The sequence below is a fragment of the Magnolia sinica genome, chromosome 12 (assembly GCF_029962835.1).
Source record: "Magnolia sinica isolate HGM2019 chromosome 12, MsV1, whole genome shotgun sequence".
In the NCBI taxonomy this organism is placed as follows: domain Eukaryota; kingdom Viridiplantae; phylum Streptophyta; class Magnoliopsida; order Magnoliales; family Magnoliaceae; genus Magnolia; species Magnolia sinica.
In genome coordinates, this window is record NC_080584.1 from 74,026,346 (window position 1) to 74,050,258 (window position 23,913).

A 23,913-nucleotide genomic window follows, 5' to 3' on the forward strand; every position below is an offset into this window, starting at 1 on the left:
AGTCTTCTCATTTGGCAAGAGGGATATCAGTGGTCATGTTTAATTTTCTCATTATTTTGTATGCTATTGCCAGCGAGACCTCACAGATTCAACAGTTTTGAGGAATATTGGCGTGGTATTAGGGCATTCCCTCCTTGCCTATAAAAGTGCACTTCAGGGAATTGGGAGGCTTCAGTGACTGTGATCCACCAAGCCGCTTCAATGACACGTGTCATTTCAATAACCAAAAGTCTCCTACTTGTACTTTTGCTACTATTTTTTTTAAAAAACAAAAAAAAAAAACTTTTGCAATTTGATTCGGTTGTGCATCCAAACAAAGCTTAAATAGATATAAAATATTGGTTTTATTTTATGGTCAGTGTTAAACTTTTAGCCATCTATCTAATTCTTTGTACAAATATTACCAGGCATCATTGGCTCGACAATAGCAGATGTTGAAAGCTCAATCATTGCAAACTGGTTCTGATATGAGGCATGCTATGGTGGCTTCTGCTCTAGATGGAAGTAATAGGTATGGTTCTATTGATGACATGCTTACTGTTTGACATTAATCACTTGAAATCCTTGTTTACCATGTATTGATTGATGCAGTGATCTTGAATATGTTTCCTTTTTCTTCCATCTGTTTTTATTTTCGTAAATGAGAAGTGTCAACCTAACTTCAATACATGCTTGGTAGATTAAATCTTTGTGAGGGAAAATGGTGTCAACCCTATGCTTTTGGGGGTGTAAAACAATGTAAGAACATCATTAAATTGTCTCCAGTTGAAAGTCTAATAAATTTATTTTTCGACCAGCCTAACATCATGTAATTCTAATACTATTTGAATGACTTAGAACCATTTGGTTCTTTGGTGGAAAGCTTTTAGCCCTTTAGTGAAATTGGTGGGAGCTGCTTTGATGGTTTTGTTCATCTTTTCTGGTACAAAAGTGGAAGCAGATGGATCAAATCACAAGTATAAGCCCTTTGTATGCAAACAAAGTGGGTCTTTTTCACATTCCAAGGTAATCTTTCTTTTTCTTTTTCTTTTTTTCTTTTTGGGTCTTTTGAAAATTATGTAGATCTGTATTTATCTTGTTCTCTTTTCCCAAGACAATTTTTAATGAATTTATTTTTTTTTCTTTTATCGACCCCATACTATAAGTAGAGTAACATTGTAACCATGGTTATGCCATTGATGGGAAGCCACGTAAAGCGCCGAAAAACCAACTTCCATGGAGCAGCTAAGGACTAGCCTGGTTCTGGCTATCATAGGAGCAATTTTCAAAGGGCTAATGGTGGGTGATCCACTCTTCTCGTTGCATACAAGTGGGGCAATCCAGAGTTCAAATCACTTCAGCCTTTTGACGCCACTCATGCTAGGAGTAAGACCATATAGAGGATTTGTTTTTATTTATTTATTTACATTCAAGACCATTTATTGTAATTTTTTTTTTTTTTGTGTGGTAATATAAATTTTGTTTAATATTCAGTTTTATTTGTATTGCATCATTTTTATGTTTCAAATCTTTAAAAAATACAGGTTTTGATTGAATTATATATAATAAAAAAATTACTGGCATGCTAGGGCCTTAGAAATCCATACAAAGGCTTCTACCGGCGCTTGTGTAGAAATCTTACGGCGCTTTTTCGCAAGAAAAAGTGTCCACAAACCATTTTTACCGGCGCTTTTTCGCGACGGAAAAACAGACAATTATCGGCGCTCAGAAAGGCGCCGATAGAAGTTACTAGCGCCGCCAATACTTTTGGCGACATACCCATTTATCGGCGCTTGACAAGCGCCAATAAAATAATCACCGGCGCTTTTAGGGACTTATAGCGGCGCTTGTGAGCGCCGCTAAAAGTCTCATTTGTTGTAGTGTCACCAGCCAAACCGCGTCCTCCTAGGTCAAGGTGGGCCCACCAGATAAATCATCCCTGTCCATGATGTACGAACTGAAAAACAGGAATTTTGGGAAAAAAAAAGAAAAAAAAAATTTGGAATATTTCCCACAAAGAACATTGAACAAACAGGAACCATGGTTTTGTCGCTGTCGATCTTGCTTGCTTGGCCTGCTGAGGATTTTGGCTGCATGAGGGGCCATCCAACAAGAACCTAGGTAGAATCTATAAAGAAAAACAAGAATATAAAGCCAAACAGACATCAAAGATAAGAAATTAAGTTCAAGAGAAGAAAGGTTGTCTGCTGTAGGAAAGTTAGAATTAAGGAATTCCGCCAAAGGATATTTGAAAATTAATATAGAAATGAATGAAATAAGGATTCATTAATTCTTTTGCTGGTGGGATCTCCTGACACCGATTAGCCACTGAACTCGACGGTAGCAGTCTCCCTACTAAAGTGACGTCACCACTTCTGTGACCCTCAAAATGGTTTGAATGGTAGACGTTCGATCCCTCAGAGCCTTTTTCAGTGTGGTCCACTTGATATTTGGATTTGTCTTATTTTTCGGTTTAAACCTTAGGACGACCACTCCAAATGAAAGGACGGTTGGGATATAACATATACCTCATTATGGGACCCACATAACTTGCTGACGTCAACATAAGTGGCCTGTGGTACACCAGCCAATCCGCTTCTGGCTGATTGGGTAGCAGGCAGTTCCCGCCCGGATTTTGGGTGAGACCTCGGATCCATGGAGGTGGGTGGGACCTCTGACTGTGGGGCCAACCGTGATGTACGTGACTACATCCACACCGTCCATCCGTATTGAAAGCTCATTTAAGGGCATGATCTAAAAAATGAAGCAGCTCCAAATCTCAGGTGAACCATAGTACAAGAAATGTGGTGATTAACCATTAAAAACTTCTTTGTGTGATCTCTTTATTTAGTTGTTTGTGACCTTAACAATAGGTTGGTTGACAAACAAACGTTTTGGTAGAATCGATGGAGTTTTTAATAATGGATCCAAAGCTTAGACGAGAGGAAATAGTGGAGATTCAGTGACCAAGGTTTAAACATTAGTATGGGAACAAATTTTTTGTATCAGCCCAAGTATTTTGACTTTTCAATTCATCCCAGTATCCACGACCTTAGAAATGGCTTGGATGGTATATAAACATCAAGGTGGAGCTAAGGAAGGTTTCAACGGTGGGAATTATTTTCTCCAATTTTTCCTCTCATGTGGCCCACTTGAATTTTGGATCCACCTCATTTGTGGTTGTGTGTCCTAACATGATCTAGCAAAATGAATAGATGGATGGATTTCTCACTAACATCATGGTGGGCCTCACCTAGCATCCGAACTTGCTCCGAAACCCTTTCTCAAGGAATCAGTGTTGCGTGGACCTTCCTTCAATGTCACACCCCCACTCACTCAAGACAGTGCAACCCTTACCGAAGGGCCTATATATATATATATATATATATATATATATATATATATATATTCTATATTGACTCTGTCCATCCGTTTTTTCGAATCATTTTAGGGCATTATAAAAGAAAATAAAAAATGAAGCAAATCCAATTATTACCTGGACCATACCATAGGAAACGATGGTGATTGACCATTAATGGGCCATGAAAGTTCTGGGCCACTTGAGATTTGGATCATCCTCATTTTTGGGATCATTCTTTAAAATGATTTGGAAAAATGAATGAACGACTTGGATAAAACACATACATTAAAAATTTCTCATTGGCAATAAAAGTTTTGGATTAAGATGATATTTATGCGGTCTCTTCATGCTAATCTTTTTTACATTATTAATAGGTTAGATGGCAAATAAACATTCCACTGGAATCTATAAAGTTTTTAATGGTAGAGATTCAATTACGATTATTTCAAATGGGTAAATGTGTCAAATTAACATATTTTAAACATTTTATATGTTAGTTAACAAACAGGTTGTTCTAAATTCAATATTAGTTTTCCGACTTCATATTCAAACTTTAATTCAGATTTCAGATTCAGACTTCGGACTTCAGATTTAACAAACATGCACTTAGCCGATGAAGGAAGCGGATTGGATATTATTTTAATCATTTTCTTTTGTAGTTTTTGCTTAGCTTAGATTACTTGAAGGCCGAAAAATTACCTCGGCCTTACCAACCTCGGCGTTAGAGGTTAACCTTGGATATCGACCATCACATCGGAATACAAATACACTTACAATATATTAAGATAAGAATATTCTTTGAGATATTCGCCGGGGATCTCGAGAATCAATCACGACATGTTCGGAGGAAGATCTCTTCCATAATATGCAATCACAGGCATTGCCATATACGATTATGTGACCAAATGCTATAAATAAAGGCCTCCTCTACAGTAAAAGGCACAACAACTATCCCGATTATTCTACACTTTCTGCAGACGTACCTTGACTTAGGCATCGAAAGTCTCCGGCCTTAACCGGCACCCCCAATGTTTTCTCTTATTTTTCATTAAATCACATGTACTTCAATTAATAGGAGATGAGGAAGGATCGACCGAATTTTTACATCAATACAAACTATAACATAAGGATTATGTGTGTATTCTCTTTGGAGATTTGGTAAGGTTGGGCAGGAGAGGGTGATAAATACTAATTGGGATTGCATTGATGCATGTCCAGCCCGACACTCTAGAGCATATATGCTTCTACAGTGTCACGGACCTCATGAATGAGATCCACTTTAGGGACTGTCCTCCAATGGTGGATTTGGAACCTATTTGGGTGGATTTGGCACCCTTACACATAGCCCTTGCCCAAAAGCCTTAAGTTTCAATCTAATGGACCACATGCATCTTACAATAACCTTGAACTCTATATTGGAAATTTATAGAATAATATTTTTTTCTGTAAAATATGAAATCCGAAAAATGCAAATTAGTCTGAAATATGGACAGGCTGAAGTACGTTTGAAACGTTGTCCTTAAAATGTTATTTGTCCCTACTCAAGTGAATTGAGTATGCTGATAGGTTACAGGCAAACATGAAGGCCCACCTATTGGAACTCTGTTACACTCAGTCTGACAGAAATACAATAAAAGAAAAAATCCCAGTAGAAAGAAAGAGAAAAAAATTATGTGATTTAAGCCACTGCACTGGTCAAGTCTTCAGCCACTGGTTCAATCGAACCGTTTTATACCACACCGTTGGTCTGTTCTTCAAGCAAAGGTTCAACCCTTTTAGTCTTGTTGGAATTACTGGAGTATAGGAGAGGAGTGGAGGATTGTCTCAGTTCGTATGGGTCTGCTGGAGTGGGTTGAGAGATTGTTTGGAAACCCATCCAAGCCCTCATTTTATAGGCTATAGGACATAAATCCCATAACCGTTTTCTAGCTGTTGGAGAAAACTAGCCATTTTTTTGCCGTTTTTTAATTGTTGTGCATGAACCATTAACCTGTTGCATGCTGACTGTTATACATGGGCCATTTTCTGACACGTCTCACTCCGGTCCACTCAAGGTGGCGAAGGAGCGACCCTCTGCGACACGATGTGAACGTGCGAAGTGCAAAGTGCGCCATTAGCGTCTTTACAGCCACACTGCCTCACATGGCCATGCCCACGCCCTCGCACCGAGCCCGAGCTCGTGACCGAGACCGAGACCGAGACCGAGCCCGTGCCCGTGCCTGAGCCCGAGCCCGCGCCCGCGGGTGTTCCAGTGCTACGCACTGGAACACACAAGGTCATAGTCCTTGGACTAGGTGAGTAAATATTATAATACTCCACTATTTTCATTTAAACCACAAAATCTTCTCTTCCCTTTCTCATGTGCGACTATTCTTAAAAACTCCAAAAAATCTTTTTACAAAAACTTTTAATATATATATATTATATTTTATTTTAAAATATATTTTATAAAATCAATATTTTGTAACAATCCCCCACTTGATTTTTTAAAAATATATTTTCTCGGTTAAACATTTATACTAGAATAATCAGCTTATATGCATAAAGAAAGATATATTTCCATTTTAATCTTTCCTTAATATAAGTATCTCAAAACTCTATCGAAAATGATTGGTAGCCGTAGCGTTAAACCAGTTATTCCTAGATAACAGAGTCGAAGAAACCACACATATATTCGTTATGTGTTTATTAGAGTTCCCACAATCTTTCTCAACACAATTAATGGCCATGTGCTTATCTTAATTCGTGAACGATCCTAAGAGAAAAAACTCCTAACTCTCATGAGAGACGGCATCATATCTACGTTCATATAGGTGAAATCCTTCCAGTGTCTCTGTTACTATAAGACACTTATCCTATATACTGGATTTCATTAAGAGTTCTAAGACTCAACCCTCTTTTGTAACACTTAGCACTTATCTATGATGGATGGGGTTATATAATTTAGTGCTGAAAAACTTTTCACTTATCAATGACTTGTTCTTACCTATTAAACCCAAAATTAGAGATTTTTTGACTTTAAGTTGGGTTACCATCACTGGTGGAACTTTGGTTGAAAAGTTTCAACCTCATTCCTCTAAATGTAGCCTTTCTTACCTCTCTCGGTAGAAGTTTAGTAAAAGGGTCTGCCAGGTTATTGCTTGATTTTATATAAAAAATAGCAATGATTTTATCTCGAATCAATTGTCTGACATAATCATGTCGAAGACTGATATGTCTAAACTTACCATTATAAGTGCCGCTATAGGCTCTAGCTAATGTGGCTTCACTATCACAATGTAATGACACAGCTGATATAGGTTTTACATAGAAAAAGATTTCTAATAGAAGATTCCTTACCCACTCAGTCTCTTTGCCAGTTGCAGCTAAGGTTATGAATTCAAACTCCATAGTCAAGTGCGTTATATAAGTCTGTTTCTTGGATCCCCAAGGTACAGCTACACCTCCTAGGGTGAATACCCACCTTGTAGTAGACTTGTTGTCCCCTGCACTCGATATCCAGCTCGCATCGGTATATCTTTCCAATACGGCAGGAAACTCTGAATAAAATAGTCATAAGTCTTTGGTTGCTTTTAAGTAACCAAGGACTCTACTGATTGCATTCCAGTGTTCAGTACTGGGGTTATTAGTAAACCTGCTAAGTTTACTCATAGCATATGCGATATCAGGTCTAGTGCATTGCATAACATACATAAGACTCTCTATAACACTCACAGATTCTAATTGTGCAACTGTTCTTCCGGTATTTTCTTTTAGCTTGATACTTGGATCAAATGAGGTCTTTGCTTCTTTTATATTTAGATGGTTAAAATTGTTTAGTATTTTCTCAATATAATGAGATTGATACAAAGCATAACCCCCACAATATTTTTTAACTTTGATACCTAGTATGGTATTAACTTGTTCAAGATCCTTCATTTTAAATACGGAAGATAGAAACCTCTTCGTTTCAGTCATACCTTCCATTTTATTACTTATTATTAATATGTCATCAACACGCAGACAAATAATAACGATATAATTACCATCTACTTTAAAATATATGCATTTATCAGCTACATTATGCATGAAACCATGAGATAGTATTTTTGAATTAAACTTCTCATACCATTGTTTTGGTGCTTATTTTAATCCATACAAAGATTTGACTAATCTACATACTTTTTTTTCATTTTCTCGTAGAACGAAACCTTCAGGTTGTTCCATATATACCTCCACATTGAGGTCACCATTTAGAAATGCGGTCTTTACATCCATTTGGTAGATGTGAAGATGATGTATAGAAGCTAGCACAAATAATATCCTAATGGATGTTATCCTAGCCACAAGAGAATATGTGTCAAAGTAATCTATCTCTTATTTTTGTTTAAAACCCTTAGCTACTAGTCGAGCTTTAAATGTTTGGATAGTCCCATCAGTGTGATATTTCTTCCTAAATACCCACTTACATCCTATGGGTCTAGAACCTGGAGGTAAGTTTACTAGTTTACATGTTTGATTTAACAGTATGGATTCTATTTTATCGTTTATAGCTTCTTTCCAGAAAGCCGAGTCTCTTGAGGATACAATCTCTTTATATGTTTCAGGATCATCTTCTATAGTCATCACTATATGTATTTTTCTTATAACATTTTCTCTATCTCCTTCTATAAGATGGAAAATGATGCGTTGTGAGTCTATGTAGTCATCTCCTAGACTCTTCTCTATTTTTATCCTTTGACTCCTACGAGGTTCAATAGAAGCTTCCACTATCTGTGGAGCTATGTTATTTGGTTCTCTATTAGGAGTTTGGATTTCATTATCATTTGACTCTAAAGATAGTGAGTTCTCAAAGAACTCAACGTCTTTTGATTCTATTATTGTATTAGACTCTTTGTCTAGAAGTGTATAAGCTTTACTATTTTGTGCATACTCTAAGAAAGAGCACTTAATAGCTCTTGGTCCTAACTTAGTTTTTTTTGGATCAGGGGTTCTTCAATATGCAAGACACCCCACACTTTTAGATATCCTAGTTTAGATTTTCTACCTTTCCATGTTTCATATGGAGATATTTTATATTTTTTAGATGAGATTCTATTTAGAATATGGCACGCTGCAAGCAGTGCCTCACCCCATAGATTTAGTGGCAACTTTGCTCTTATCAGCATTGAGTTGACCATTTCTACTAATGTTTTATTCTTCCTTTCAGCTATTCCATTTTGTTGAGGTGTGTATGGTGTTGTACATTGATGTATCAGTTCATGTTCTTCACAGAAGTTATCGAATTCATTGGAGAAGTATTCTCCTCCTCTATCGCTACGGAGAATTTTTATCTTCTTATTTAGTTGATTCTCTACTTCTGCTTTATATATTTTAAACATGTTCAATGCTTCATCTTTGCTCTTTAATAGGTACACATACACATATCTTGAGCAATCATGTATAAAGGTTATGAAGTACCGTTTACCTTTACGAGTAAGAATGCTGTTTAACTCACAAATGTCACTGTGCACAAGAACCAATATTTGAGACGATCTTTCAACACTTGAAAAATATTTTTTCGTCATTTTGGATCGTATGCATACTTCACATTTATTAGTTTCATTATCTGTGCATGAGATTAAACCATTCTTAGGCATGAACTTCAAGGTACTATATCCTATATGGGCTAGTCTATTATGCCACAGTTCAACGGAACCAACCATATACACATAAGTGCTACTTTCATTCAGAGAAAACTTAACCATCTCGTTACAAGCATATCCCTTTCCGGTAAAATTTTTATTTTTGGACAGAATCAGTTTACTTGACTCGTACACCACCTTTATACCTCGTTTTCCAGAAGATCCTCAAAAATTAAGTTTTGCATCATGTCTGGGACGTGCAGTACATTAGTTAGAATCACTTTCTTCCCAGAGGTGAATATCAGTTCGACAATTCTTTTGCCGATGGCCTTCGATCAGACTTCATTACCCATTTGAACTACTTGACCATCGGTCAATTCCTCATATGTTTTAAAGGCTGATTTGTCGTAGCACACATGTACTGTAGCGACAGTATCATACCACCAATTTGAAACTTTTCCTTGGATAGTATTTACCACAGTGATCATAGCCACAATATCGTCTTCCTCTACTGCACTTGCCTCTTAGATTTGCGATATTAGCATACTCGAGCATAGTGTCTGGTTGTCCCACAGACATAGCATAGGCCTTTAAACTTTCCATTCTTCTTTTGAGCATTTTTCTTGAATTTCCCTTTATTGGGTTTCAGGGAATTGTCCTTCTCGGAATTCTTGTTACTAGTATTCTCTACTGCATGTACCTTGGACGAGGCATTCCCGTTATCATTCTTTCTGTCACGGTTATGGGATTCTTCCTCAATTATGAGGTGTTTCTTAATTTGTTCCAGTGTGTAGTCCTCAGTTTTATGCAGCAACTTATTTCTATAGTCTTTCCACATCGGTGGCAATTTAGCGATTATAGCCCCGACTTGGAATAATTCAAGAAGATCAATTTTGATTGCTTTGATTTTGTTTACTATTAGCTGCAATTCTTAGATTTGGGGCAGCAACGGTTTGTTATCTACCATGTTGAAGTCAAAATACCTGGTAATGATGAATTTATTGGTACCTTCTTCTTCAACCTTGTATTTGACCTCCAGAGCGGCCCAGATCTCTTTTGCTGATGACTTTTGTTGGTACAGATCGTATAGGCGGTTGGAGAGGGAGTTCAGAATGTGTCCTCGACACAAGAGTTCATCTTCGGCTCGTTTGGTGTGGGTAGCCACCTGTTCAGGTGTGTCTGTGTCGGATGCTTCAAGTAGTGCTTGTAGATTTAGATCTAATATGTAGTAGATCTTCAGCGTCATAAGAAGAAATTTCAGCTTGTCTTGTCATCTCGTAAAATTGGTTCCATCGAACCGATCAAGACGTATCAAGTCTTGATTCAACAACTTGATGGATGAAACATTGTCGGCTTCCATCAAATAATGTTTTAAGATTGTTGAAAATTTACAGAATAATATTTTTTTCTATAAAATATGAAATTTGAAAAATGTAAATTAGTCTGAAATATGGACAGGCTGAAGCACGTCTGAAACGCTGTCCTTAAAACGTTATTTGCCCCCACTCAAGTGAATTAAGTATGCTGACAGGTTACAGGCAAACCGTTTCTAGGATACAACGAGCCTGGTGTGGGTCTACGTTTAGCAAACACGAAGGCCCACCTATTGGAACTTTGTTACACTCAGTCTGATAGAAATACAATAAAAGAAAAAATTCCAGAAGAAAGAAAGAGAAGAAAATTATGTGATTTAGACCACTGCACTGGTTAAGTCTTCAGCCACTGGTTCAGTCGAACCATTTTATACCACACCGTTGGTCTATTCTTCAAGCAAAGGTTCAACCCTTTTAGTCTTGCTGGAATTACTAGAGTATAGGAGAGAAGTGGAGGACTATCTCAGTTCGTATGGGTCTGCTGGAGTGGGTTGAGAGATTGTTTGGAAACTCATCGAAGCCCTCATTTTATAGGCTATGGTGGCTGGGGGTTATGGTATAAGGACATAAATCCCATAACCATTTTCTAGCTGTTGGAGAAAACTAACCGTTTTATGGCCGTTTTCTGACTGTTGTGCATGGGCCATTAAGCTGCTACATGCTGACTGTTGTGAGACAGCAGCTAGCCGTTTTCTAGTTGTTGGGCTAACCATACAGTAGTTACTACTAGACCTTGCACTAATGGCACAGCTGTTACAGATTTGTTGCAACAGCTCTTTTTTCAGCTCTCTATATAGTCAGAGGGACCCTCATTCATTCTTCTATATTTCATCTAACCAACCATCTACCTCTGCCTTAGCAACTTAGTCGCACTGCGACTCGCACACGTCTCGCTCCGGTTTACTCAAGGTTGCGAAGAAGCGACCCTCTGCGATACGATGCAGATGTGCAATGTGCGCCACTAGCGCTTCTACAGCCACACTGCCTCATGTGCTCACTCTTGTGACCAAGACCGTGCCCGAGCCCGAGCGCGCGCGCATGGGTGTCATAGTCCTTGGACTAAGTAAGTAAATATTATAGTACTCCACTGTTTTCATTTAAATCACAAAATCTTCTATTCCCTTTCCCACGTGGGACTATTCTTAAAAACCCCAAAAAAACTTTTTACAAAAATTTTTAATATATATATTATATTTTATTTTAAAATATATTTTAAAAAATCAATATTTTGCAACAAACTCAGCATGTAAATGTCACCTACTCCTATATGCACCATCATCAGTCATGATCCCTGCAGGCAAAACTACATATGATGGACATCCTACTGAAGGGTTATTTGCCCCTCTCATCATACCCGTATTTTTTTTGCAAAAAAAAATGTCTTCCAAGAAAGAGGAAGCTGATTTCATCCAACCTGGCCCATCTTTAGCTAGGAACGGCCTATCTATTTGGGGCTCACCATGATTCATCTGTTTATCCACTGTTCATCCTTTTTCTCATGTAATTTTAAGGTATGATCTAAAAATGAGGCAGAACCAACACCCAATGGGGTAACACCAAGTAATAAGCTTAGGTTACATTAAATACTCAAAGCATTAAATAAAAGTCATGTTGCGTTGCATTAAATGCATATATCTTGACTTGCATTAAAAGCAAGAGTCATCTGTCACGTGACCTCTTCATAGTTGGATCGACCTCATTTTTTTAGCTCATACCTTCATCCTCCATCTAAACCAATTCTTGCACCATTTCTTGCATGAATGTTTTGACTTGAAAGTCCATTGTTGGGGAGGGACGAAACCTACGGGAAGCTTGGCATTTGAGCTGATGTGACTGCTTGAGGAGGACATCGACGGAGAATTTGCTTTGTTTCAAAATTACTATTTGATCCCATTTCATAATATGAGAAGGCCATTAACTAACGGTTAAAAAAGAAAAAAGAGAAAAAGTCCTAAAATAATTGTGAAAAATGATGTGTGGTGTGGATAAATAAATCCATCATAGTCGCCCCCACACAGATCTGCCTGTTCCCTACTAGAGATGGCAAGGGGCAGGACAGAATCCATTAGCAGGAACAGCTAGATTTGTGTGGATGCCCACCGTGATGTGTGTATTTACCCATGCCATCGATCCCTCTTTCTGGTATCATTTTAAGGTATCAGCCCAAAAATGAGGAAGATCCTGTGATCAAGTGCACTACATTGCTACTGGTAAGTGCGGATTGCATTAAATGCACAAGGTATTAAACCCAGGTCATCTCGGGTTGCATATGCAAGAGTCATTTGTGGTGTGGTTTACTTTAGAAACGGATTGGCTACTCCCTACCATGATGTATGTGTTTCATCCATGCAGTCCATCTATTTTTCTATATCATTTTAGGATATGAGTCCAACATACTAATATCAAGTGGACCACATTACAGGAAACAATGTCAAATGAGTGTTGACCATTAAAAACTTTTTGGGGCATAAAAGTTTTGGATCAAAATGATCTTTGTTTTTTCCCTTCATCTAGGTTTGTATGACCTAATCAATAGATTGGATGTCAAATCAACAGTACATTGGGCCATAGGAGGATTTTAATGGTACATATCCAATCACTATTGTTTTCCTGTGGTGTGGTCCACCTGAGATTTATATCCCTCTCATTTTTGAGATGAAGCCATAAAATGATCCGTAAAAATGGATGAACGGCATGGATGAAACACATACATCATGGTGAGGCCCAAAGAGCATTGACCATCAGCCACGGGGATGGTGGCAGGGGGAGCAGCCAATCCGTTTCCGGTTCACTTGAGCATTGGATCTTCTCAATTTTGTGCTCATGCCTTGAAATGACATGAGAAAAGGGATGAACACCATAAGTAACAGATACATCACACAGTGGGCCCCACATAGATCTGTCCCTACATAATCAGCTTCCTAAAAGATAAGACACAGACTCAGGGTAGAAAAAGATAATATTTATTTGGTTGGGATATTTTGCGATTTATATCATACTCGGGGGATGGACTTGTAGTGGGCCTCATGACAGCCAGCCCGTTGCAACCATAGATAGGGGTCTGTCCAATTAGGAGCCGTTTTATAACCATTTGGAGGCCTGAAGAAAATTCCAGAATGGGGTATTATACAATGCTCCTGCTCCAGGTTTGTACCGTACATTCATTGTAGAAGTTGGACAAATGTTTCAGTGGTCCAAAAGGTTGGTATGATGGGTTATTTTCGGATGGGGCGCATGGACCAAAAATCCTTCAGATTGAAAGATCCTGGACACAATGTTTAGTATTTCTGGATTGAATGAAAACAATCCATGTGTTTTTCTTTATTAACCATCCATTTCTTGGCCAACAATTGAAGGGTTGGGACTTTTTTTGGTCATGTGTAATCAATAGCAAGGTCCATCATATCAACGGTTTGAATAACTTGACTATAGTCCCCACATGTACAAACTGACAGCCCAAATAAGACCCTACAAGCCCTTGGCCAAGCATTGCTTACAGACCGTTGATTTAACGGGCCCATTGTTTATCAATCGATGCACTGATAAAATCTCCTGAGTGGGAAAAATTCAAGCCCTTAAAAGTGGAGGCGGGTAAATAAATGGCTAAGAAAGAACATACAACAGCAGCCAACATTCAACCAAAAAGGGACCAAATATTCAAAGGCCAGGATCTCCTGAACTAGCAGATTTTTGGTGCATTGACCATCCACCATTGGCCTCATCATTTCAACGGTTCAGATCACTGAATCAAGGGCCCCAGTTGCACAAATTGGACACATCCTTTCTGCTATTCTTTCCTAAAAATTTCAATGTATTAAATTAATCGAAATTCTCATTAAAATTGAAAAATAAATAGAATTTTCAACCTAAAACATTACAGGCGTTACATGCAATGAATTACATGTTTTCTCAGTTATTATACAAACTCCTTAGAGAAGTAAGTTTGTTCCCATACAATACTAAGGAAAAAAGAAGAAGAAGAAAAAAAAAAACAACAACAACGAGGTATGCTAATTCCACACACGTGTGGGGCCTTCCCAATCCACGCTTATATGTAACACGTGTAAGATCTGAGCTTCTCATCTGGTTGAAAGCACTGCCTACGTCTGCTGACTCAAATACCAGGCCATGTCATTCACGTGGACCACAAAATGTGGAAAATGACCTTTCTATTCAGTTAGAAGATCTAAACCATGTTGACCATCTGATTCAAAGATCTGACCTACCACTCGCGTTCCACATTGGCGCATGCATGCGACTGAATATGGATAGACAGGGCTCTCACACGAGTGTGGGCTCGACAATATAAATTAATATCGAAAAATCAAGACCCTTGATTAGGGTGGCCAGCATCAGTACTGACGGCGACGGTGACAATGCTTTCATGAAAACGAGGGGGTGGTGAACGGACACGGCCTGCAAAGTTGATTGCCTGAATGTTGCAGTGACCAGGATCCTTGGTGTGTCCGTTACTGCATGGGGAATGTACGGAAGGAGGTACTGGGCCTTGTTGGAGGGATTGGAATGTGAGAGCTGGTTTTTTGGACCATGAATGGTATTGTAGAGGCCTTGCTGCAGCCATGAGAGGCTGGGATTGTGAAATCAATAAGATGAAAATGATGGACATTAGTAGAGAGAGATGTTTTAGGTGGAAATCCATGTCTGGGATTTTCTTTATCTGGTTTTGTTTATATTTAATGATAGAAGGGAAGGGTATATTTATAGAAGAGGATTTACTTTGTCTGCCAAGACTGTTTGGCAACGTCACGGCAGGGCTTTTGACAAGAATAAGGGTCAGGTCGGGTCGAGTCCATTGTTTTGAATGGACGCGGATTCACTGCATACGCCTTTCCCATTAAGTTCCTGTGCAAGGATGTTGGTTGGGGCCACTGAGATGTTTATGACAAATCCACTCCATCCATCCATTTTGTGAGCACATTTTAGTATATGTAACCAAAAAATGAGGTATATTCAAAACTCAATTCGGTCACACTAGAGGAAACAGTGGAGATTCATTGAGCGCCATTGAAACATTTTTATGGCGTCTTGTATCAGTCTAAATGGTTTGTGTTTTCACTGAATCCCAGTGAGAATGACCTTATAAAAGATTTGGATGGCATATATACATCAGGTGATTCCCAAGAAGGTTTTAACAGTAGGCATTTCTTTTCTGAAAATTTCCTCTGGTGTGACCGAGTTGAGTTTTGGGTCCACCTCTTTTTAGTAGAATTTCCTAAAATGATCTCGGAAATGGATGAACGGAGTGGATTTTTCATCAACATCACGGTGGGCTCCACCTAGCATCCTTGTGCGGGAACTTCCTGGGAAATGCTTCAGCAGAAATCGGCGTCCACTTTGAATGAGGAATACCTGACCAACCAGAAGCTTTGATTCTACCTCCCAACACGTTTTCCGCAAAAAAGGATACGTTGGTTTTCTGTTTGCATATGGGCCACTTGAAGATCGTTCTGACCTGATTTTTGGGTCCAAAGATCTAATGGGAACACATTTTTTAGTAGTGCTTCGATTCAAGTAAAGTTGTATCATTGATAAGCATTTGTCATGGAAGTATTTGTCCATGGTTTGTAATTAAACACATGATTATCGGTGTTGATCATGACTTCGAATGGTACAGGTCCTGGTAGCTAGCCCACACAACCTGATGAACCTGACCTGCATTTTGGCAGGGCTTGGATATGGTCTATGGTCCATGTTTTGTAAACACATGATTCTCCATGGTGATCATGAGTCTGACTTTGGGTGGTACAGGGCCTAGTAGCCCACCCAACCCAATGAGCCTGTCCTGCTTTTAGGCAGGGCTTGGATATGCTAACTTGGTCTCTATAGGCCAGGCTTTGGGCTTAAATTATTTTAGCCTAGCCTGGCTCGGCCTAGCCCCACTCAATCTGAGTTTATATTTACATGTGTTGTAGTATCCCACGGATATACCATTCTAATCCTCGGTTATCCATCAATCTTGAATGTGGACCATTGATTTCATTCCTCTAACACATCTATTTCTTTGTGTATGTGTGACCCATTTGATTAATGAATAGATTAAGAACATCTAGAGAGGAAATAGTACTGTAGGGATTTTATCAATATTTGGAAAGATCTTGGGAAGGTTGGACCCATGCTCCCAGCTAAATTTTCAGGCTTGGGCCTGATCGTGCATAGCCTGAAATAGCCCATTACAACCACCAACCATGACTTATGTTTAAGTAGCTAGACCACTGTTTTCATTCCTCTAAAATATGTAATTCATTGTGCATGTGTAAACCACTTGAACAATGATTAGATTAGGAATTTTTAGGTGGAAAATAGGAATTATATCAACTTTTGGGCTGAGCCTGGCATGGTTGGGTGCAACTAAACTAATTTTATCAGTCTCTAGCAAATACTTAGATAAAGCGGGAGATGAGATGGGTTTGAGAAATGCATTCGAATGCAAAACACTAGTGTTGTTCAAACGGCCTTTGGAAGGAGCATTCAAATGGGATCTAAGATAGTAATTTAAGTAAAACACATGAATATATTAACACATCTACTTTTGTGTAAATTATATTAATAGTTCATATTAATAACCATTGATTAAATGGTTCATATTTGGAAGATCCGTGAGATGTTTACACCATAGCCTATGAAGTGTACAGTGAACTTAATGAACAGTCTAGATCAACTTTCATACTTTTCTGAGAGCGCAGGAGCACTTCTCCACATACAATATCTGCTATCGGGACCTTAATCATCTATTTTGGACCACTGGGCTAGCTTGTGCTTTCAAAGGTTCGGAGGATACGGAAATTTGCCGCTCCCTCACTCTCAACAGTCCGTGTGGCTTTCATGAAGCTATCATCTATACTTGTGCAAGAATTAGGCCACTTATTAAGTGAGCCTGAGAGAATTAGATTGTTTTGCTCATCAAATGGGCTGCGTGTTGGGAGAAATAAAAACTTGATGAAAGTCAAGCGTGGTCTATGGACAATGTAAAATAAACTGATAAAGAAAATCAAGACCATTGGTTGTGTTGGCCATCATCGATGTCAATGCTTCGATGGTTCTCTCGTTATAGTGTAGATGGGCTGTGCCAGATCACAGCATGCTAAGTTCATGAAATGGTGGTGGCAGGGACTTCTGTTATTATTGTGGCCGTTAGTACATGATGAAACATCTCGAAGGCGTCACTGGGCCTCACTGGTCTAGCTGGAATGTGGAGCCAGCTTTCTTGGACTCAGGTTCGCCTTGCAGAGGCTTCGTCGCCACCACCAGAGCTGTTGAGGATTTGAAATGATGAAGATTATAATGATGAGAATTACAGGAAAATGCATGGGATTTATTTATTTATTGTATGGAGTGGAGAAGATATGGAACTGATGCTACGTTAAGAAAAATTTTAAGGGAAGGGCTCGTATACATATACAGAGAGAGAATTGTTCACATGGTTGTTACTAATAATCAGACAGTGACGAGTACGAACTATTAGTTGATTTCCCACTTGCTAGTGTAGTTGCATTGTGCAGAATGCGATGGCCTATGGGCCGGACCAGTACACGAATCAAGGCAGGCCAGTACACTTGAGGGCCTGTTTATTAGGATTCTGGATTTGGAACCCCCCTGAATTTGAAATTCTCTTATTGTGTTTGGCACCCTACATTCAGAATACCCTCTTATCTAAAACTAGCATAGTATATTTATTAGGGCTTGAATTGAATTACTAAATCAACTTTAATATATCTAATTAGTGTATCATGTAATATTTAATCATATCTGAGTGCCTAACCAACTATTTTTAACTGTTGATTTACATGGACAATGTTTGAAAGTCTGATTGTTTTGGGATATTATCATTGGGCCATGTGCCCAATGGATTAATAACCTAGTGACACACATGTTACACATGCAACTCTCCAAGCTTTCATCTTGGAACATCCTCCAACAATTCCATACCCATCGCCACAGATCACCCTGAGGTGCCAAAAATCCGTCTGCTACCAACAGTCAGTTTGGCCACAGCAGGGAACAATGTAAGAGGACTCCATGCCCTCTATTTGCACAGGGGCTCATATAAATTATATTACAGCTTGGTTTTTGTTCTGACTTTTAACTCAGACCAACAGGCAATACTACAAGAAAAGACACTTTTACATACGGAAATTTTCGTAGATGAAACTTTTCGTCGGCAATTTCGTTGCTAAAAGACTGTGCGTGAAAACTTTTACTCACGAAAAAAAATTTTGTTGGCAAAGATAAGACTTTTACCGATGTATTTTTTAAAGGCAATAAAAATATTGACAAATCTTTTTGCCTACAATTATTTTCGTAGGTAAAAAGATTTACAAAACCATAAAATTTCGCAGCTAAATATACTCACAAAAGTTTTTTTTGCCTGGAAAAACATTATGACAAAACTTTTACCTACGAATAACTTTGGTAGCTAAAAATATTTACAAAACTTTTTGTTTGTAGGTAAAAATTGTTACAAACGTTTTACCTACAAATACTTTTGTAGCTAAAAATATTTATAAAACTTGCAAAAATATTCACAGAACTTTTGCCTACGAGTCTTTTCGTAGCTAAAAACTTTTACGAAACTTTTACCTACGAATTGTTTGGTAGGTAAAACCATTTTACAAAACACATACCTACAAATATTTTTGTAGGTAAAAATATTTTCAAAACTATTACTTATGAATATTTTCGTAACTAAAAATATTTATTGAATTTTTCCCTACGAAAATTTTCGTAGGTAAAAATGTGGATGAGACTCTTAACTACGAAAAGTTTCGTAGGTAAAAAAAATTCTTGATATACACCTGTTACAATATTCCTGATATACACCTGTTATATAAATATTTCATCATATTCACATTCACATCCATTTAAACCCAAAGTACGTAAATCCATCTAAATATCAACATGACATTCATTCACACATAAATACATATAAGTTTAAAATCATAAATAAAATACAAAAAATCACAAAGATGACGGCTGAGGTGGTGGAGCATCAGTGTGTAAGGGTGCAACAAGAGCCTGAAACATCTCTGTCATCCGTCGCTCATGCTTCACCCGCATCTCCTCCATCCTCCTCTCCTGCTCCTCTCTCCTCCTCGCCTGCTCCTCCATCCTCCTCCTCTCCTGCTCCCTCCTCTACCTCGTCAGATCCTCCATCTCCTCTCCTGCTCCCCCCTCTGCCTCGTCAGACCCTCCATCCTCCTCTCCTGCTCCTCCCTCTGCCTCGTTAGTTCATCCATCCTCCTTTCATGCTCCTCCATCTACCTCTCCAGCTGCTCACTCTTCTTCTCCAGCTGCTCTCTGATGTCATGGATGACGACCCATAGCTGTTGAACCTCTTTCTTTGCGATATCAGCTCGGCGGGTGGTGCTCTCGCTAATGACGATGGATTGGGTGGAGGCAGCTCTAGTGGGTGCCATGAGCTTGACACCATGGCCAAGCCCACCCACATATCCAGAACGGGTGCCAAGCACCTCACTCAGGATCTCCGGCTCACTCCACTAAGTACCATCGGGAGTGGGCTAATTACGTAAGGTGTCCATCGCCACCTGTTATGAAAACATATGAATTTTCTCTAAAAAATGACATTATTATAATTTAATGCAATTAAATTTTACAATGTAATGATTTTTACTCAAATCTCGCCCGCTCTAGGATGTACCCAAGATTCCGTCGCCTATCGACAGTGAGTCCCTCTGTAGAGGTCTACTGGTCCGGGCTGCTAGCTAGTGATGGAATCTCGCTTCGCAATCGAAAGGACAATAGAGTTAATATAAATGTATGGAAAGAATATATCAACTTAATAATTACTAGTAATTTCTTACCATGTTGTGATGAATTTCTGCAAATGACTTTGAACCAGCTACGTGGTTCACTTCTAACTTTCCCCTATTGTCAGAATTTATTTTGCTCCTCTTCTGAACACATTATTCATAATACATTGTTATTAATTATGAATTTAATTGTTATCTTAAGATATCGTAAATATGTAAATATTACTTGAAAAGAATCAGACGAAAATCTATCGCAGAGTATCCACCAGTCGTCATCGGTCACGTGCGGTGGTGTGGACAGTGCGGCCTCCTCGTGACTCATGCACCACTTATACCGCTTGTGTAACATGGAGCGGTACTCCTTAAACTGCTCCTTGATTATGTCGTCGACGGCATAGAAAATGTGTAGAACACTTAAATCCAAGTCAAATTTATCCTGCAGTTTCGTAAATAATAGATTAAGAAAATAAACTTATTAAGAAAATAACTTAACCATAAAATGAACTTTTATAAAATAAATTTTAAAAAACTAAAATTTACCTGAAGGCGCTGACGGATAAGCTGCCGCACATCATCTGTCATGTCTCCCCAATGGAGGGTGGTGGGGGGAATCAGAGATCGGCACAAGACACCGACCTCCGACGTAAACAGTCTGGCATTGTTCCCAACATGTCTAATGCAGTCCTTTGGGAATTCTACCGTCACCCTACCCTCGTGCGTAAGTTACTCTAAAAGCAACCTAGGCGTGGGTCCATGTCCTCGTCGGCTGGTGATGACGCTGTTCCAAAAGAAATATATAAGTCTAAACATAAATAAAAATTATTAAAAGAAATATATGTCTAGACTTACATGCAGTGCCCGGTGTATGCGCGACTGAAGAATTTGACGCCTGCGATGCAACATGTGACGGCGATGCTGGCTCCGTCGCATCACAGGTAGAAGGGGTAAATTCAGTGTGTGAACGACGTACTCTCCTATCTGGTGCCATTAATAAATATGTGTGACCTACGAACTTATAAATTTAAACAATGTCAATACAAGTGGAATATACTAAAACATTATACAAGTAGTGTTGACGATACAATGCATTTGTGCTTATGCATAGAGAGATGATTAAAATATAATTAGACTATTACATTATAATGCAAGCAGAATATAATAAAACTGTAAACTTTAATCTTTAACCATTGAAAATTCCATTACACATTGTCATTCTATATTAAATACGCATATTTCGTTGTAGGTTAAGTTTAGGTTATAGGTTAAGGTTTATGTAATAAGTCTAGGTTAAGGTTATAAGTTTAGGTTAAGGTTGTAAGTATAGGTTAAAGGTTAAGGTTTAGGTTTAGGTTTAGGTTATAAGTTAGAGGTTAAGGTTAAGGTCTAGGTTTAGGTTATAAGTTTTGGGATTTGAGAATAGGTTTAAGTTAAGGTTATAAGACTAGGTTTAGGTTTAGGTTATAGGTTATACGTATAGGTTATAGGTTAAGGTTAAGGTCTATGTTTAGGTTATAGGTCAAGGTTTTGGGATTTGAGAATAGGTTTATGTTTAGGTTAAGGTTATAAGTATGAGTTATAGGTTAAGGTTTAGGTTTAGGAAATCGGGTTTAGGTTTGGGTTTAGGTTTTAGGTTTTAAGTTTAGGTTTAGGTTTAGGTTTATGTTATAAGTATAAGTTTTGGGATTTGAGAATATGTTTATGTTGGCTTATAGGTTAAGGTTTAGGGATTTGAGTTTAAGTTAAGGTTTAGGTTTATGCTATAGGTATAGGTTTAGGTTATAGGTTATAAGTATAAGTTTTGGGATTTGAGAATAGGTTTAGGTTAAGGTTATAAGTATAGGTTAAGGTTTAGGTATAAGTATAGGTTATAGGTATAGGTTTATGTTATAGGTTATACGTATAGGTTATAGGTTAAGGTTAAGGTCTAGGTTAAGGTTATAAGTATAGGTTAAGTATAGGTTATAAGTTTAGGTTTATGTTGTAGGTTAATGTTTTGGAATTTGAGAATAAGTTTAGGTTAAGGTTATAAGTATGGGTTATAGATTAAGGTTTAGGTTTAGGAAATTGGGTTCGGGTTCGGGATCGGGTTTAAGTTTGGGTTTAGGTTATAGGTTATATGTTAAGGTTAAGGTCTAGGTTTAGGTTATAGGTTAAGGTTTTGACATTTGAGAATAGGTTTAGGTTAAGGTTATAAGTCTAAGTTTAGTTATAGGTTAAGGTTTAGGTTTATGTTATAGGTATAGGTTTAAGTTATAGGTTATAAGTATAGGTTATAGGTTAAGGTTAAGGTCTAGGTTTAGGTTATAGGTTAATGTTTTGAGATTTGAGAATAAGTTTAGGTTAAAGTTATAAGTATGGGTTACAGGTTAAGGTTTATGTTTAGGAAATCGGGTTCGGGTTCAGGATCGGGTTTAGGTTTGGGTTTAGGTTATAAGTTATAAGTTATAAGTATAGGTTATATGTTAGGGTTAAGGTCTAGGTTTAGGTTATAGGTTAAGGTTTTGAAATTTGAGAATAGGTTTAGGTTAAGGTTATAAGTCTAGGTTTAGGTTATAGGTTAAGGTATAGGTTTAGGTTATAGGTATAGGTTTAAGTTATAGGTTATAAGTATAGGTTATAGGTTAAGGTTATGGTCTAGGTTTAAGTTATAGGTTAAGGTTTTGGGATTTGAGAATAGGTTTAAGTTAAGGTTATAAGTCTAGGTTTAGGTTATAGGTTAAAGTTTAGGTTTAGGTTATAGGTATTAGTTTAGGTTATAGGTTATAAGTATAGGTTATAGGTTAAGGTTAAGGTCTAGGTTTAGGTTATAGGTATAGCTTTAGGTTATAAGTGTAGGTTATAGGTTTAGGGAAAGGTTAGGTTTAAGTTATAGGTTTTGGGATTTGAGAATAGGTTTAGGTTGGGTTATAGGTTAAGGTTTACGGATTTGAGTTTAGGTTAATGTTTAGGTTTATGTTAAGGTTATAAGTTTAGGTTAAGGTTATAAGTATAGGTTTAGGTTATAGGTTAAGGTTTATGTATAGGTTTAGGTTATAGGTATAGGTTTAGGTTTAGGTTTGAGTTTAGGTTATAGGTTATAGGTTATAAGTATAGGTTATAGGTTAAGATTAAGATCAAGGTTTAGGTTATACGTATAAGTTTTGGAATTTGAGAATAGTTTTAGGTTAAGGTTATAAGTCTAGATTTAGGTTATAGGTTAAGGTTTAGGTTTAGGTTATAGGTATAGGTTTAGGTTATAAGTATAGGTTATAGGTTAAGGTTATAGTCTAGGTTTAGGTTATAGGTTAAGGTTTTGGGATGTGAGAATAGGTTTAGGTTAAGGTTATAAGTCTAGGTTTTGGTTATAGGTTAAGGTTTAGGTTTAGGTTTAGGTTATAGGTATGTGTTTAGGTTATAGGTTATAAGCATAGGTTATAGGTTAAGGTTAAGGTCTAAGTTTAGGTTATAGGTATAGGTTTAGGTTATAAGTATATGTTATAAGTTTAGGGAAAGGTTAGGTTTAGGTTATAGGTTTTGGGATTTAAAAAAATGTTTAGGTTATAAGTATAGGTTTAGGTTGGGTTATAGGTTAAGGTTTAGGGATTTGAGTTTAGGTTAATGTTTAGGTTTAGGTTAAGGTTGTAAGTTTAGGTTAAGGTTATAATTATAGGTTTAGGTTATAGGTTAAGGTTTAGGTATATGTTTAAATTATAGGTTAAGGTTATAAGTATAGGTTAAGTATAGATTATAAGTTTATGTTTAGGTTGTAGGTTAATGTTTTGAGATTTGAGAATAGGTTTAGGTTAAAGTTATAAGTATGGGTTATAGGT

At 37.7% G+C, this 23,913-nt stretch overlaps 1 long non-coding RNA gene across 1 annotated transcript; it reads right to left on the bottom strand.

Moving 5' to 3' along the window:
- Window positions 1–19,149: 19,149 nt before the first annotated feature.
- On the bottom strand, window positions 19,150–20,466 carry LOC131220644 (uncharacterized). Its single transcript, XR_009158750.1, has 4 exons — window positions 20,331–20,466; window positions 20,156–20,248; window positions 19,596–20,073; window positions 19,150–19,470 (listed from the first exon to the last, which is right to left on the bottom strand). It is a non-coding gene; the product is annotated as an uncharacterized LOC131220644 (long non-coding RNA).
- Between the last annotated feature and the right edge of the window lie 3,447 nt (window positions 20,467–23,913).